The sequence below is a fragment of the Pseudophryne corroboree genome (assembly GCF_028390025.1).
Source record: "Pseudophryne corroboree isolate aPseCor3 chromosome 7 unlocalized genomic scaffold, aPseCor3.hap2 SUPER_7_unloc_8, whole genome shotgun sequence".
Taxonomy (NCBI): Eukaryota; Metazoa; Chordata; class Amphibia; order Anura; family Myobatrachidae; genus Pseudophryne; species Pseudophryne corroboree.
The window spans coordinates 35,214-52,600 of NW_026967617.1; the positions used below are offsets into that span (position 1 = coordinate 35,214).

The following is a 17,387-nucleotide window of genomic DNA, read 5'->3' on the forward strand; positions in this document are numbered from 1 at the left end:
CAGGAAACATTAACGCCAATGCATCCTTGCTGCTTTCTCATGTGGAAGTCTGTTTAATGTGAAAACAAGGTGATATCTAATTAGCACACAGGTAAGGAATTAAGAAAATCTTTATTTAAGGGTGAAGATGTTTCTCACAAAATCGTTGCCCCAATGCATCATTGAAATTCAAGCTGGAAAGATGATTTTAATATATCACTTGTACATTTTGTATTGCTCTTCTGGTGACAACTTAGTTTGTTTTTGTCAATTACCATTTTAATAATAGGGTAAAGAAAATTAAGTGGATTTTTGAAAGAAAACAATACTGTCAATATACTATTAAAACAAATTAAAATGGTAAAAGTTATTGTACTTTAAGTAAACATAAAATAGCTAACATATCAATCCCAGTTTTGGATTACTTTAACAAAAAAAATGCATATAGCAGAGGATAGTTTCAATCTGCCTACCTCTGGGTAATGGGCCCAGCATGCTTCCATTGCAGTACTCTGCTGCACATGTAAGTGCAAGAGATCCTGAAGCACTCACTCATCATGGGAAAGTACCAATGTGTTTCTTCGTTGGTTGATTTAAGAAAATTCTTACAAAAACTCTCCAGATTATTGACTTTTTAAAGTTTTTCTAGGAAACGTTCTAGATGAATGCTTATTAGCCTTTGTCAGTATGTCCTTTTTGCAAAATGTCTCTGTGGCGCAATTGGTTAGTGTGTCTGGCTACTAACCAAGAGGTTGGTGGTTCAATCCCACCCAGGGACATAATTGACCTTGTGATCAGATTTTGGTGATATTTAAGTAGACAAGTCAAAATTTCAAAACCCCTCTTATGGTGTAGGGTACCTGGCCTTCTCTGATGTAATCAGAGTTAGATTTGATTAAGTGATTTTATAAAAAACAGTTAGGAAGCACAATTTAGCAATGGGTTGCAGAGAAAAAAAAATATGCTGGCAGAAAAATCCAATTGAGTGATTAAACAGCTCTTCATTTTCTGCCTTTATTTTTATGCTAACAAATTTGTTCTCTAAAAAGTGTCCACAAAGCCAAGTCTCTGATTAACACCTTTGTAGGGATGGTTTTTCACCTATAACTAAATTAAACTTGCTTCATTGGAAAGGCCGCAAGATGCATCCTCATTTCAATGTCTACTGAAATAATACGGGTTGACACCAGGAAACATTAACGCCACTGCATCCTTGCTGCTTTCTCATGTAGAAGTCTGTATAATGTGAAAACAAGGTGATACCTAATTAGCACACAGGTAAGGAATTAAGAAAATCTTTATTTAAGGGTGAAGATGTTTCTCACAAAATCGTTGCCCCAATGCATCATTGAAATTCAAGCTGGAAAGATGATTTTAATATATCACTTGTACATTTTGTATTGCTCTTCTGGTGACAATGTAGTTTGTTTTTGTCAATTACCCTTTTAATAATAGGGTAAAGAAAATTAAGTGGATTTTTTAAAGAAAACTATACTGTCAATATACTATTAAAACAAATTAAAATGGTAAAAGTTATTGTACTTTAAGTAAAAATAAAAGAGCAAAAATATCAATCCCAGTTTTGATTACTTAAATTAACAAAAAAAATGCATATAGCAAAGGATAGTTTCAATCTGCCTACCTCTGGGTTATGGGCCCAGCATGCTTCCATTGCAGTACTCTGCTGCACATGTAAGTGCAAGAGATCCTGAAGCACTCACTCATCATGGGAAAGTACCAATGTGTTTCTTCGTTGGTTGATTTAAGAAAATTCTTACAAAAACTCTCCAGATTATTGACTTTTTAAAGTTTTTCTAGGAAACGTTCTAGATGAATGCTTATTAGCCTTTGTCAGTATGTACTTTTTGCAAAATGTCTCTGTGGCGCAATTGGTTAGTGTGTCTGGCTACTAACCAAGAGGTTGGTGGTTCAATCCCACCCAGGGACATAATTGACCTTGTGATCAGATTTTGGTGATATTTAAGTAGACAAGTCAAAATTTCAAACCCCCTCTTATGGTGTAGGGTACCTGGCCTTCTCTGATGTAATCAGAGTTAGATTTGATTCAGTGATTTTATAAAAAACAGCTAGGAAGCACAATTTAGCAATGGGTTGCAGAGAAAAAAAAATATGCTGGCAGAAAAATCCAATTGAGTGATTAAACAGCTCTTCATTTTCTGCCTTTATTTTTATGCTAACAAATTTGTTCTCTAAAAAGTGTCCACAAAGCCAAGTCTCTGATTAACACCTTTGTAGGGATGGTTTTTCACCTATAACTAAATTAAACTTGCTTCATTGGAAAGGCCGCAAGATGCATCCTCATTTCAATGTCTACTGAAATAATACGGGTTGACACCAGGAAACATTAACGCCACTGCATCCTTGCTGCTTTCTCATGTAGAAGTCTGTATAATGTGAAAACAAGGTGATACCTAATTAGCACACAGGTAAGGAATTAAGAAAATCTTTATTTAAGGGTGAAGATGTTTCTCACAAAATCGTTGCCCCAATGCATCATTGAAATTCAAGCTGGAAAGATGATTTTAATATATCACTTGTACATTTTGTATTGCTCTTCTGGTGACAATGTAGTTTGTTTTTGTCAATTACCCTTTTAATAATAGGGTAAAGAAAATTAAGTGGATTTTTTAAAGAAAACTATACTGTCAATATACTATTAAAACAAATTAAAATGGTAAAAGTTATTGTACTTTAAGTAAAAATAAAAGAGCAAAAATATCAATCCCAGTTTTGATTACTTAAATTAACAAAAAAAATGCATATAGCAAAGGATAGTTTCAATCTGCCTACCTCTGGGTTATGGGCCCAGCATGCTTCCATTGCAGTACTCTGCTGCACATGTAAGTGCAAGAGATCCTGAAGCACTCACTCATCATGGGAAAGTACCAATGTGTTTCTTCGTTGGTTGATGGAAGAAACATCTTACAAAAACTCTCCAGATTATTGACTTTTTAAAGTTTTTCTAGGAAACGTTCTAGATGTATGCTTATTAGCCTTTGTCAGTATGTACTTTTTACAAAGTGTCTCTGTGGCGCAATCGGTTCGTATGTCTGGCTACTAACCAAAAGGTTGGTGGTTCAATCCCACCCAGGGACGTAATTGACCTTGTTATCAGATTTTGGTGATCTTTAAGTAGACAAGTCAAAATTTCAAATCCCCTGTTATGGTGTAGGGTACCTGGCCTTCTCTGATGTAATCAGAGTTAGATTTGATTCAGTGATTTTATAAAAACAGATAGGAAGCACAATTTAGCAGTGGGTTGCAGAGAAAAAAAAATATGCTGGCAAAAAAAATCCAATTGAGTGATTAAACAGCTCTTCATTTTCTGGCTTTATTTTTATGCTAACAAATTTGTTCTCTGAAAAGTGTCCACAAAGCCAAGTCTCTGATTAACACCTTTGTAGGGATGGTTTTTCACCTATTACTAAATTTAAATTGCTTCATTAGAAAGGCAGCAAGATGCATCCTCATTTCAATGTCTACTGAAATAATACAGGTTGACACCAGGAAACATTAACGCCACTGCATCCTTGCTGCTTTCTCATGTAGAAGTCTGTTTAATGTGAAAACAAGGTGATATCTAATTAGCACACAGGTAAGGAATTAAGAAAATCTTTATTTAAGGGTGAAGATGTTTCTCACAAAATCGTTGCCCCAATGCATCATTGAAATTCAAGCTGGAAAGATGATTTTAATATATCACTTGTACATTTTGTATTGCTCTTCTGGTGACAATGTAGTTTGTTTTTGTCAATTACCCTTTTAATAATAGGGTAAAGAAAATTAAGTGGATTTTTTAAAGAAAACTATACTGTCAATATACTATTCAAACAAATTAAAATGGTAAAAGTTATTGTACTTCAAGTAACAATAAAAGAGCAAAAATATCAATCCCAGTTTTGATTACTTAAATTAACAAAAAAAAATGCATACAGCAAAGGATAGTTTCAATCTGCCTACCTCTTGGTTATGGGCCCAGCATGCTTCCATTGCAGTACTCTGCTGCACATGAAAGTGCAAGAGATCCTGAAGCACTCACTCATCATGGGAAAGTACCAATGTGTTTCTTTGTTGGTTGATGGAAGAAACATCTTACAAAAACTCTCCAGATTATTGACTTTTTAAAGTTTTTCTAGGAAACGTTTTAGATGAATGCTTATTAGCCTTTGTCAGTATGTACTTTTGCAAAGTGTCTCTGTGGCGCAATCAGTTAGTGTGTACGGCTATAAACCAAAAGGTTGGTGGTTCAATCCCACCCAGGGACGTAATTGACTTTGTTATCAGATTTTGGTGATCTTTAAGTAGACAAGTCAAAATGTCAAACCCCCTCTTATGGTGTAGGGTACCTGGCCTTCTCTGATGTAATCAGAGTTAGATTTGATTCAGTGATTTTATAAAAACAGCTAGGAAGCACAATTTAGCAGTGGGTTGCAGAGAAAAAGAAATATGCTGGCAAAAAAATCCAATTGAGTGATTAAACAGCTCTTAATTTTCTGGCTTTATTTTTATGTTAACAAATTTGTTCTCTGAAAAGTGTACACAAAGCCAAGTCTCTGATTAACACCTTTGTAGGGATGGTTTTTCACCTATTACTAAATTAAATTTGCTTCATTGGAAAGGCAGCAAGATGCATCCTCATTTCAATGTCTACTGAAATAATACGGGTTGACACCAGGAAACATTAACGCCACTGCATCCTTGCTGCTTTCTCATGTGGAAGTCTGTTTAATGTGAAAACAAGGTGATATCTAATTAGCACACAGGTAAGGAATTAAGAAAATCTTTATTTAAGGGTGAAGATGTTGCTAACAAAATCGTTGCCCCAATGCATCATTGAAATTCAAGCTGGAAAGATGATTTTAATATATCACTTGTACATTTTGTACTGCTCTTCTGGTGACAATGTAGTTTGTTTTTGTCAATTACCATTTTAATAATAGGGTAAAGAAAATTAAGTGGATTTTTGAAAGAAAACAATACTGTCAATATACTATTAAAACAAATTAAAATGGTAAAAGTTATTGTACTTTAAGTAAAAATAAAAGAACCAAAATATCAATCCCAGTTTTGGATTACTTTAATTAACAAAAAAAAAAATGCATATAGCAGAGGATAGTTTCAATCTGCCTACCTCTGGGTTATGGGCCCAGCATGCTTCCATTGCAGTACTCTGCTGCACATGTAAGTGCAAGAGAACCTGAAGCACTCACTCATCATGGAAAAGTACCAATGTGTTTCTTCGTTGGTTGATGGAAGAAACATCTTACAAAAACTCTCCAGATTATTGACTTTTTAAAGTTTTTCTAGGAAACGTTCTAGATAAATGCTTATTAGCCTTTGTCAGTATGTACTTTTTGCAAAGTGTCTCTGTGGCGCAATCGGTTAGTGTGTTCGGCTATTAACCAAAAGGTTGGTGGTTCAATCCCACCCAGGGACGTAATTGATCTTGTGATCAGATTTTGGTGATCTTTAAGTAGACAAGTCAAAATTTCAAACCCCCTGTTATGGTGTAGGGTACCTGGCCTTCTCTGATGTAATCAGAGTTAGATTTGATTCAGTGATTTTATAAAAACAGCTAGGAAGCACAATTTAGCAGTGGGTTGCAGAGAAAAAGAAATATGCTGGCAAAAAAAATCCAATTGAGTGATTAAACAGCTCTTCATTTTCTGGCTTTACTTTTATGCTAACAAAGTTGTTCTCTGAAAAGTGTCCACAAAGCCAAGTCTCTGATTAACACCTTTGTAGGGATGGTTTTTCACCTATTACTAAATTAAACTTGCTTCATTGGAAAGGCAGCAAGAAACACTAGACTAATTGGAGGTGCGCCCTAAAGCAAATTACAATGTTAGGATTAGGGGGTTCGGAAAGACCTCTAGTGTATACTGTCACGATCCGGGTATCTGGACGCCATAACTTACCTTTCAGATGCCTCCTAAGGCTGGCTCAGCGCTCCAGGACCGGATCCCATCTGTTATTCTGATGTCCCCATTCCTGCCTCCTCTCCTGTCACTCTGAGACGCTGTCACAGCGGCGCCATGTTACATCTTGAATGGCATCTCCCGCGGCCTCCGCCGCCGTCCCTGAGTTTCTGCATGCAGGATGTCAGAGTGGCGCTTATGTCAGCCGCGGCCTCCGCTGTTGCCCGCGTGGTTCAAATGTGCACTCATCAGTCTGGCGTCTCCTGTTTACTGTGGCCGGCGCCGCCATTGCTGTTAAAGTTCCCACATGGATTATCAAACCAATCTTCCCTCCAAGTGTCTGCATGGGCGCAGCCATGTTGGATTCTGTCACCTGTTCATTTCCACCAATCCGCTGTTTCCATTGTAATCTGCATAATTGCCTAGCCAATCCCTTCCTTGCTGCAGGTATAAGTATTCTGTGCCTGAGCAAGGAAGGCGTCAGTGATTTGGTTGTCAAACCTAGTTCCAGTTTGTCTCTCTCCCGTGGTTGTTTTCCAGGTTCCAGTTACCATCTCCAAACCTCCACTAAAGAGACCCGCTCTAGTCTACCACCTGCGGTGCAGCCTGACTCTCCAGTCCTCTGGGACTCATCTGTTTCCAGTTACAGATTTACCTGCTTCCAGCCTAGCTTCCAGCAGAGATCAGCTCTTCTTAAAGTGCCGGTATCATTTCCGCAGATTACCACTCACCACCGGCACTATTATTTCACCGCTCTCAAACTCCATATATCAATCATATTTCATCGCTCTCAAGCTTCATTTATTATTTGGCTGGTTCCATCCAGCAATCCACTCCGTGCTTACATCAGTCTGGTTTCAGCCAGTACCCACAGCAGCCATTTTATCCACAGCAGCCCAGCTTTTCCTGGAACACCAGCTAGTATGATCCTGGGCTATCTCCATTGCTACAGTCGGGCCTGGTAAGGACTTTCCATCTAGAAGATAATAAGAACTGTCTCATACTACCAGAGCCCTGTGGTCCTTGCCCTCCTGTAGTACCCAGGAACTGTATTATTTCTCTGCTGATTTTATGTTTCTCTTTTATTACTGCTGTGATGCATGGAGTTTGTCAAAATAAACATCATTGACTTTTATCCTGGTTGTCGTGGGCACGCCTTCGGGCAATTCTTCTACATTTAACTTACATGTCCAGGGGTCTGATACAACCTCCCAGGTTCCACTACACCTCAGCCCCTACAACTGAGGCTGCCTCCAGTCAGCTCAGGCCCTCAGTTGTGACATATACACTGTATATACATTTTAAGATAGGAAGGTACAAATTACATATTCACATTGCATCTATGGGCTGGATTCAAATGTCCCTTTCCTCCCTCAATCGTGCCCGTCAGCAGCTATTCTATTCTATATAAGGAGCCACGCGTCGCCGCCATTTTCCCTTGTGCATTGGAGATGATAGGGAGAGGACGTGCAGCGTTTTCTCAGTTTCTGTGTTCAGTGTGCTGCAAATATCTGTGCTCAGTGTTCTTGCAAATATCTGTGCTCAGTGTGCTGAAAATATCTACGTTCTCTGCCTGAAAAATGCTCCATATCTGTGCTGCATTGTATTATATAGTATGAGGACAGGGTAGAATTTTGCTGACCACCAGTATATAATATATAGCAGTACGGTACAGTAGGCCACTGCTCTACCTACCTCTGTGTCGTCAAGTATACTATCCATCCATACCCATACCTCCCAACATGACCCTCTCCAGGAGGGACACAATGCTCTGCTTCTGGACTTTTCTCTTATGTATGATTGCCCTCACCTGTGGTGTAACACCTCTCTTATCCATTAGCCTGTTCAACACAGTTACAGGCAATCATAAATTAAGAGAAAAGTCCAGAAGCAGAGCATTGTGTCCCTCCTGGAGAGGGTCATGTTGGGAGGTATGCATACCTGTGGTGTATTTTAGTAGTTGTGCGCAGTATATATAGTAGGAGGACAGGGCAGAATTTTGCTGACCACCAGTATATAATATATAGCAATACGGTACAGTAGGCCACTGCTCTACCTACCTCTGTGTCGTCAAGTATACAATCCATCCATACCTGTGGTGTATTTTAGTAGTTGTGCGCACTATATATAGTAGGAGGACAGTGCAAAATTTTGCTGACCACCAGACTTCTACTTAAGTCCAATGGTGTAGGATGTGCAAAGCTGTTTGGGTGTGCATTTATTGATCTAAGCATGCATTTTTATCAAAGCGTGATAAAATTGACACATAACGCAGCGTTCAATCAGCGTTAATTTATCTTCAGCTGATATCGATTGTGAATTGACGTTTCTTCTCTTCTTCTCACCTACAGGTAATTACAATTGACTACAACCACCAATCTATTCTGCTGCACTATATCTATATATGCAAAGCTAATTCTGCTGGGTAATTACAATTGACTACAACCACCAATCTATTCTGCTGCACTATATCTATATATGATATCTATATATGCAAAGCTAATTCTGCTGGGTAATGCAAATTGAAACATTATTGCATAGTATGTGATTTTGAAGTACTTTTTTAAAGTTTTGAATGATATAGACCCAGTTTAATCTTTGTGGAATGCCTGGTTGCTGTTTTTAAGGTAATTTATTGCCTGGCATTTGAGGGGGTGGGGTGTGGTTACAGATTTCAATTATTGGTTTCACTTGTAATAGTCTTCTACTAAAGTCCAATGGTGTAGGCTGTGCAAAGCCATTTGGCTGTGCATTTATTGATCTAAGCGTGCATTTTTATAAAAGCGTGATAAAATTGACACATAACAGCAGTGTTCAATTAGCGTTCAATTGAAGTGAAAAAGAAGGAAAACAGAAGCACACCAATCTAACAAAACAAAGAAAACTGAAGAACTAATAACAAATGTGAGTCACTTACTCCTCAGATCACTCACCTCCTGATTGTTGCATCTGATTACATAGCACAGAACTACCTTACTTGGACATTTCATAAACCATCCATTTCACCTACAAATGCCTGTATCTGTATTATTGTAATTTTGTTTTTTAAGCACAGCTGCACCAATGCAATTTTACCTGCAAACACTTAAAACATCTAACATAATTACCATTGCTTCTTAAACCTCTCACAACCCTTTCATTTCTTACACTCCAAATACATTTCTGCACCCACTTTATCTACGCTTTTGACTCATTTCATACTAAATCTACACCCCTTGAGCCTACACTGCTTTTCTCACCTGCATTTCTACAATTCTTCTGCTCGGATTCCCTTACAGTCTCCTCTCCTACTTCCACTTTCCCTCAACCTATTTACCTACTTAACACTATGTCAATGCTTTCTTATACTCCCCACATCACTCAGTGTCTACCTAATAATGTATCTTTATCCTTCCCCCCTAGTCTCCTCCACCTCCTCCTCTGTCTCACCTCCATCCCTCTGTTTCCTTCCCCCACCTTTCCTGTTACCCCACTTTCAGTCACCTCTGCCCCATGGTCCTGCTACCCCACAACTCAGCCCTGCTCCCTCTCTCCCTTCCCTGTCACCTCCCCACACCCCCATCCACATCACACTGACCTCCCTCCCTGCCCACCTCCTGCAGTTTCCCCTCCTATCTCAGCACCCGTACCATCACTACTCTCTCATCCCTGCCCTCAAAGTTAATCCCACCTCATCGCTACAGCAACCCTGAAAATCTAATTCACATCTCTCCCACAAACTCATACCCCCTATCCTGTGCCCTCTGGAATGCCAGATCCGTTTGTAACAAACTGGTCCCCACTCATGACCTTTTCATTTCCAACTCCCTACACCTACTAGCCATTACTGAAACTTGGATTACGCCCTCTGACACTACTTCTGCTGCTGCTCTCTCTGCTGGGGGCCTTACATTCACCCCCCCCCCCCGACCTGGGGGTCGCCATGGGGGTGGTGTTGGGGTCCTTTTACCTTCTAGTTACTCCTACCAACTCATACCACCAGAACCATCCCTTATATTATCTACATTTGAGGTCCACTCCATATGTCTCTTCCAACCAGTCCATCTTAGAGTAGCTGTCATTTACCGCCCCCCTGGCACTGCTTCCAAATTCATCGACAACTTTGCTTCCTGGCTTCCTCACTTCCTCTCTTCTGACATTCCCACCATTATCCTAGGCGATTTCAACATCCCTATTGACATCCCCACACAATCCCCTGCCTCTAAACTCCTTAACCTCACCTCTTCACTTGGTCTCTCCAAGTGGACCTCCTCACCCTCCCATGTGAATGGGAGCTCACTGGATCTGGTCTTCACTCACCGCTGTGATATTTCTGATTTTTCCAACTCCCCATTTCCCCTCTCTGACCACCACCTGCTCTCCTTCAACCTATCTCTCTCGACTTCCCCATCTCAACCTCCTAAGGCTACCATCACTAAGCGTAACATTGAAGCTATTGACACCACATTCCTTTCCTCCCTGTTTGACTCACTTCTCTCTCCTATTCTCTCTCTCTCTCATGCCCTGAACAAGCCACTTCCACATACAATGCTTCCCTTACTTCTGCTCTTGACTCTGTTGCTCCACCAACCACTGTTCACCCTCGCAAATTAACACCTCAACCCTGGCACACCAAATGCACCAGATATCTGCAAAAATGCTCACGTACTGCTGAGCGACACTGGAAGAAATCACGCTCTAAGGCAGACTTCCTCCATTTCAAACTTATGCTCTCATCCTTCAGTGCTGCCCTTTCTCTTGCTAAACAGTCATACTTCAAGAACCTCATCTCCTCCCAGTCTTCCAACCCCCGGCGCCTCTTTGCCACTCTCAACTCACTCCTCTGCCCACCTCCACCTCGTCTCCCTTCCTCACTCTCTGCTCTTGACTTTGCCACTTACTTCACATCCAAAATTGACTCCATACGTCAGGACATCACATCACACCAGACTATCAGTAACCAGCCTTCTCCCATCCCTTACCAACCCTCCCCATCCCTCGCACCAACTCTGTCATCTTTCTCCCATGCATCTGGAGAGGAAGTCATGGCCCTCATTCGTTCCTGTCCCCTCACCACCTCCCCACTTGACCCTATCCCCTCCCGCCTCCTCTGCCACATCTCTTCTTCTGCTTGTTCCCATCTTTCCCACCTTCTCAATCTCTCCCTCTCATCAGGCACTGTCCCCTCGGCCTTCAAGCACGCTCTCATCTCTCCTATTCTTAAAAAACCTACCCTTGATCCAAACACTCTCTCCAACTACCGACCCATCTCTCTTCTCCCTTTTGCCTCCAAACTCCTTGAGCGTATTGTCTACAACCGCCTTACTTCCTTTCTTTCCTCACACTCACTGCTTGACCCATTCCAGTCTGGCTTCCGTCCTCTCCACTCCACTGAAACTGCCCTTACAAAAGTATGCAATGACCTCCATGCTGCTAAATCTAAGGGACACTACTCTCTACTTATTCTACTTGATCTCTCTGCTGCTTTTGACACTGTGGACCATCCTCTCCTACTGCAAATCCTTCACTCCATTGGTCTGCGTAACACTGCCCTCTCTTGGTTGTCGTCCTACCTTTCTGACCGTTCATTCTCTGTCTCCTCTCATGACTCCACCTCCCCCTCACTTCCACTAACTGTAGGGGTACCCCAAGGTTCTGTCCTTGGTCCTCTTCTCTCTCTATACGTCCTCACTAGGTAAGCTCATTAGTTCTTTTGGTTTCCAATATCATCTCTATGCTGATGACACTCAAATCTATCTTTCCTCTCCAGACCTCTCCCCTACTCTCCTCACTCGTATCTCCAACTGTCTCTCTGCTATCTCTTCCTGGATGTCCCAGCGCTTTCTTAAACTTAACATGTCTAAGACCGAGCTGATCATCTTCCCTCCCTCCCACATAACCTCACCTCCTACAATCTCATTATCTATTGATGGCACTACTATCTCCTCTACCCCCCAAGTGCGCTGTCTTGGAGTAATCCTTGACTCCTCCCTCTCCTTCAAACCACACATTCAGCACCTCTCACAAACCTGCCGTTTTCATCTAAAAAATATTTCCAGGATCAGACCCTTTCTGACCCAGGATGCTACTAAGACTCTTATCCACTCACTGGTCATCTCCAGACTGGACTACTGTAATCTTCTCCTGACTGGCATTCCTGACAAATACCTCTCTCCACTCCAATCTATCCTCAATGCTGCTGCCCGGCTCATTTTCCTCACCAAATGCACTATGTCCATCTCTCCTCTCTTACTAGTCCTTCACTGGCTCCCCTTCCCTTTCAGAATCCATTTCAAGCTTCTCACACTTGCTTACAAAACCCTCACCCACTCCTCTCCCATCTACATCTCTGATCTTATCTCGCTTTACACTCCCACCCGTCCTCTTCGCTCTGCTAATGCACGCCGACTCTCCTGCCTACGGATTACTTCCTCCCACTCCTACCTCCAAGATTTTTCACGTGCTGCACCACATCTCTGGAATTCCCTACCTCTCCCCCTCAGACTCTCCACCTCTCTACAAAACTTCAAATGGGCTCTCAAGACCCACTTCTTCACCAAACCCAGCCAAATCTCATCCTAAACCTCTGTTCCACGCTCTCTATGTACCCCATCTGTCTCACCCCTCTCTGTCTACCCCTCCCCTTTAGAATGTAAGCTCTCATGAGCAGGGCCCTCTTCCCTCATGTGCTTACTCTTTTCTTACTTTAATAATCTTCAGCTGCACCAAATCCAGCAGTCTTCTGCCACCTGATACTTATTCCAGTGTCATCTGCTGATGTAGCTATGTTTATTTACCCTGTACTTGTCCTATATTGTCATCAACTGTAAGTTGCTGTTTTCCTGTTTGATTATTTGTTTATGTACTCTGTAATTTGGTGCTGCGGAACCCTTGTGGCGCCATATAAATAAAGGATAATAATAATAAATAATATAATATATAGCAGTACGGTACAGTAGGCCACTGCTCTACCTACCTCTGTGTCGTCAAGTATACTATCCATCCATACCTGTGGTGCATTTTAGAAAAAAAAACATATCTCGGCAGAGCAATCTATAAATCCATCATTTTTCAGACAGCAACAGTGGGTATTGTAATAGTCACCCAATCCATCACTTTTATAGGGTTACATGCATCCACATGCTACAGCCTGTCTCAATAATTTTACTGTCATGGTGTGTGTGTTTGTGTTTTTATTTGGGTATTTTTTGTTGTTGTAGAACTACAGGTACCAGCGAGCCCGTTATTTCCCCGCCTGCTGGTACTTGAGGTTCTCCAAGTACCAGCAAGTGGGGGAGGCTTGCTGGGCCTTGTAGTTCCACAACAAAAAAACAATATTCTTTTTTTACACATATGGCTATCAGCCCGGCACCCACCACCCAGGGGTGCTGGGGACAGCCTCGGGCTTCACCCCTGGCCCTTGGGTGCCTCGAGGGGAGGAACCTCTTGATTTAAGGGGTCCCCACTCCTCCAGGGAACCCCGGCCAGGGGTGACTAGTTGGAGGGGTAATGCCAGGGCCGCAGGGACCTACATAAAAGTGTCCCCTGGCTGTGGCATTATCTCTCTGGCTAGTGGAGCCCGGTGCTGGTTTTAAAAATATGGGGGACCCCTACATCTTTTGTCCCACGTATTTTTGGAACCAGGACCCGTCTAAGAGCCTGGTGCTGGTTGTCTAAATACGGGGAACCTCTGTCCAATTTTCCCCCCAGTATTTAAATAACCAGGACCGGCTCAAAGAGGCTGGTTATACTAAGGAGGGGGGACCTCACACATTTTTTTTAACCCATTCAGACCCTTCTCCTTTAAGTTAATGGAAGCCCTGGACAACAAAATTGCATTCATGTCCTCCTCCCTCACCCTTCCCAGTCCCAAACACTCATTTTTTTTCTTTAAAAATGTATAATATATCACAAGAACAATGAGCAGGCAGGCAGCGGGCATTGGCAGCATCGGACTGAGATAGAAATTAGTGGTGGAGGGCTGGGTCAGTTGATTGTGGGAGAGTTTGTAAGCCATTGGCGGTGGCAGTGGGTATCGGCTCAGAGGCAGTAGCGGGCATTGGCTAAGGGTCATCGGCAGGATTCGGCGGACATTATGGATGTAGTGCCTCACTAGCCACTGACCTCACCGTACGCCACTGTGGGACAGATGTAACATGCAGAGAGAGGTAGATTTTGGGAGAAGGAATGTCCTAGCATAACTGTTAATTGCAGTGTAATACTGTAATTCAACTGTGCAGCATTTGTGGCTAAATGTCAAAGAAGCCAGTATTTACCCTGCATGCAAAACAATAAATGTATTTGCACATACCTCCCAACTAACCCAATTTTTGCAGGACAGTCACTTTTTTTGGGAATGTCCAGCTAACCCAAACAACCCCCCCCCCCCCCAGTGTCCCATAGTCATGGGGAAGGGGGGGGTGGAAGGCTCCCTGTAGCTTGTTGCTCTGCAAATATGCACATTGTGGGTAATTCAGACCTGATCGCTAGGGTGTGTTTTTTGCATCCCTGTGATCAGGTGGTTGCCGCCTACAGCGGAAGGGAAAATTTGCTGTGCAGGTGTGTGATCACATGTGCACAAGAGCTGCACAGCTCAGCACTTACTCAGCCATTGAGGTGACGTCACAAATTCTCCCACAAAACGCCGGGTCCCTCCAGTGTTTTTCCGGACACTCCCTAGAAACATTCAGTTGCCACCCACACAAACACCCTCTTCTTGTCAATCTTCTTGTGATCTCCGGACCGTCGCACCTACGAATTGTGGCGCATACGCATGTGCAGTGCAGACCTGATTGCCCGCTTGGTGAAAATAAATTGAAGCGATCTGGTCTGAATAAGCCCCAATGTCTATTCACGGGAGACAGAGGGGCTGGGGCATGGTCAGCAGCTCACAGAGCACCTATAATGACAAAAATGGGAGACATGGCTCATGATCGTGATATACCTGCGAAGGTACGCCCTCTACTGATTGACAGGCAGAGGCATTCGCATTTTCTGCGGGGCACCCGGAGAAAATGTAGGCACAAGCACAGGATGGACCCTGCGTATATGCCCCCATCCTCTTCATAGTTTTTGGGGTTGGAACGAGCAGTGTGAAAACATCAATCGATGGGGGTAATTCCAAGTTGATCGCAGCAGGAATTTTGTTAGCAGTTGGGCAAAACCATGTGCACTGCATTTACGAACAGATGATTTTTTATATAAATTTTAAAATGTTAGTAAATGTGTGTTTTTTCAACCTGGAAGCCCAACATCGATTAAGATGTCTATCTTAAATAGACCCCTGGGTTTTAAGGATAACCATGGTTGAGTCCAATGGTTAATTCACATTGACCGAAGTTCTAATTAAGTAGTGATGTGCACCGGAAATTTTTTGGGTTTTGGTTTTGGGTTCGGTTCCGCGGCCGTGTTTTGGGTTCGGACGCGTTTTGGCAAAACCTCACCGAAATTTTTTTGTCGGATTCGGGTGTGTTTTGGATTCGGGTGTTTTTTTCAAAAAACCCTAAAAAACAGCTTAAATCATAGAATTTGGGGGTCATTTTGATCCCATAGTATTATTAACCTCAATAACCATAATTTCCACTCATTTTCAGTCTTTTTTGAACACCTCACACCTCACAATATTATTTTAATTGGTATTTGGTACCGGGGACACAGTACCTCAATCAAGTCTATAGTTGGCTCTGAAATCAGCATTAAACTGGATCCACACTTAGATTATCTGTCCAATTTTTTTTTCTAGTTGAAACAAAATTATGCTAATATGTGGCAGCAAATGACAATTGACCATTTGCTCCCAAACACTGGAAAACATCCAAAAATGGTCATTTAGATAAATTGGTTAAATCCATTTCATTTAGCTAATTTATCCAAACTACCTTTATTGTATCTTTGTGGGTGAATGATGTGTGGGTCAGTGTTGAGGGTGGTGGAGGAGATGGGTAATAGGCACAGCAGGGTGTGGACAGTCAAATAGTGTGCTTAGAGGTGCAGATAAATAGGGATATCTAATAATTCACCCACTATTCTATAGAATTATTAGATATCCCTATTTATCTGCATTACTCACCTAACACTCAGCATTTATCTACATGCTGATGCTATTCATAGCACTTAGCTTGCAAGTATTTTACCCATAAGGAGACACATTAGATGTTCCCTCTCTTTTCATTAAAGACGTCCCCAGCAACCATACTGTACTATACTACAACAGGAATAATTACTGTGGGGGATTATACCATTTGATCTGGAATAAAGGGAAAATATTGTGGAAAGAGTGCTGTAAGTGTATGATATGTAGAACTATTGCCAGGTTCTGACATTTGTCAAGTGAATTACAAATATACATTCAACTAATATTACATAGTGTCCAGTAATTCAGTATCAGACTAATTGATATAGTCAATTTGGATCAATAATAAAGACACAACACAGGTAGCGAACCTTGATATTAATAAATGTATTTTCATTTATTATATATGGTAATTACATTATACAAACTTATTGTACTTTATTTCGTGTTTAAACAATTTTAACGAATTTATTAAAAGTTAATTTTTAAATCATCATTTGTGCGCCAGCAAAAGAGACATTCTTTTCTCTTCTCCTTTCCTGCATAACATTACTTGTCTCTGGTAGCACCCCCGAACGTCCTACAATTAATATTTAATATAACTGATGGACATTTATTGGGGCCTCTTCATACAAATATTTAGAATTTAATAGCTGGTGCAGAACACATCCCCTTCCCCCCATTCCCTGTATATCTGGATTCACCAAGGAAATGCTGATACTGACTCCAAGAAGAAAGGGAGCCTCTTCCCTATGAAGGTGAAGCCTTGTTTGGCGACGGCCTAGTTAATTTGATCTCGGCAGCTCCCGCAGGTAAGTCAACCTTCTTGCACTATGTTCCCTCTCAACGGATAAAGACGCATCATTATCTGATGCAGTCATTTATGCAAGAAGTTAAGATTCCCCTTTCTTTGCAGGTAGAGGAAGGAGAAGAGGGAAGAGGTCTGTAGCCTCTTCAAGATTGCAGGAGCAGAGATTGTCCTCTGCTTCTGCCAAATCCACTGCATGACGCTAGGGCTTTCTTGCAGGAGCCCGCACCAGTGGGGGCACGTCTAAAACTCTTCAGTCAGTTCTGGATTCATTCGGACCTGGACTCGTGGGTTTTATAAATAGTGTCCCAAGGGTACAAACTGGGGTTTCAAGACGTTCCCCCTCACCGATTGTTCAAATCAGCCTTAGTCAGCAGGGAGAAGGTTTTTATTCAAGCCGCTTCGTGGTCCCGAAGCCGGACGGCTCAGTCAGACCAATCTGAAATCCCTCAATTTCTACCTAAAGAAATTCAATTTCAAGATGGAATCTCTCACGGTAGTGATCTCCAGTCCGGAGGAAGGAGATTTCATGGTTTTGGTAAACTTAAAGGATGCCTACTTACATGTTCCCATTTAGCCACTGCATCAAGCTACCTGAGGTTTGCAATTC

General features: G+C 41.8%; 2 non-coding genes across 2 annotated transcripts; both read left to right on the plus strand.

The window, feature by feature from the left end:
* Positions 1-684: 684 nt before the first annotated feature.
* On the plus strand, positions 685-758 carry TRNAS-ACU (transfer RNA serine (anticodon ACU)). Its single transcript has one exon. It is a non-coding gene; the product is annotated as a tRNA-Ser (tRNA).
* A 1,095-nt stretch (positions 759-1,853) lies between these two features.
* Positions 1,854-1,927, plus strand: TRNAS-ACU (transfer RNA serine (anticodon ACU)). Its single transcript has one exon. It is a non-coding gene; the product is annotated as a tRNA-Ser (tRNA).
* Positions 1,928-17,387: the final 15,460 nt, after the last annotated feature.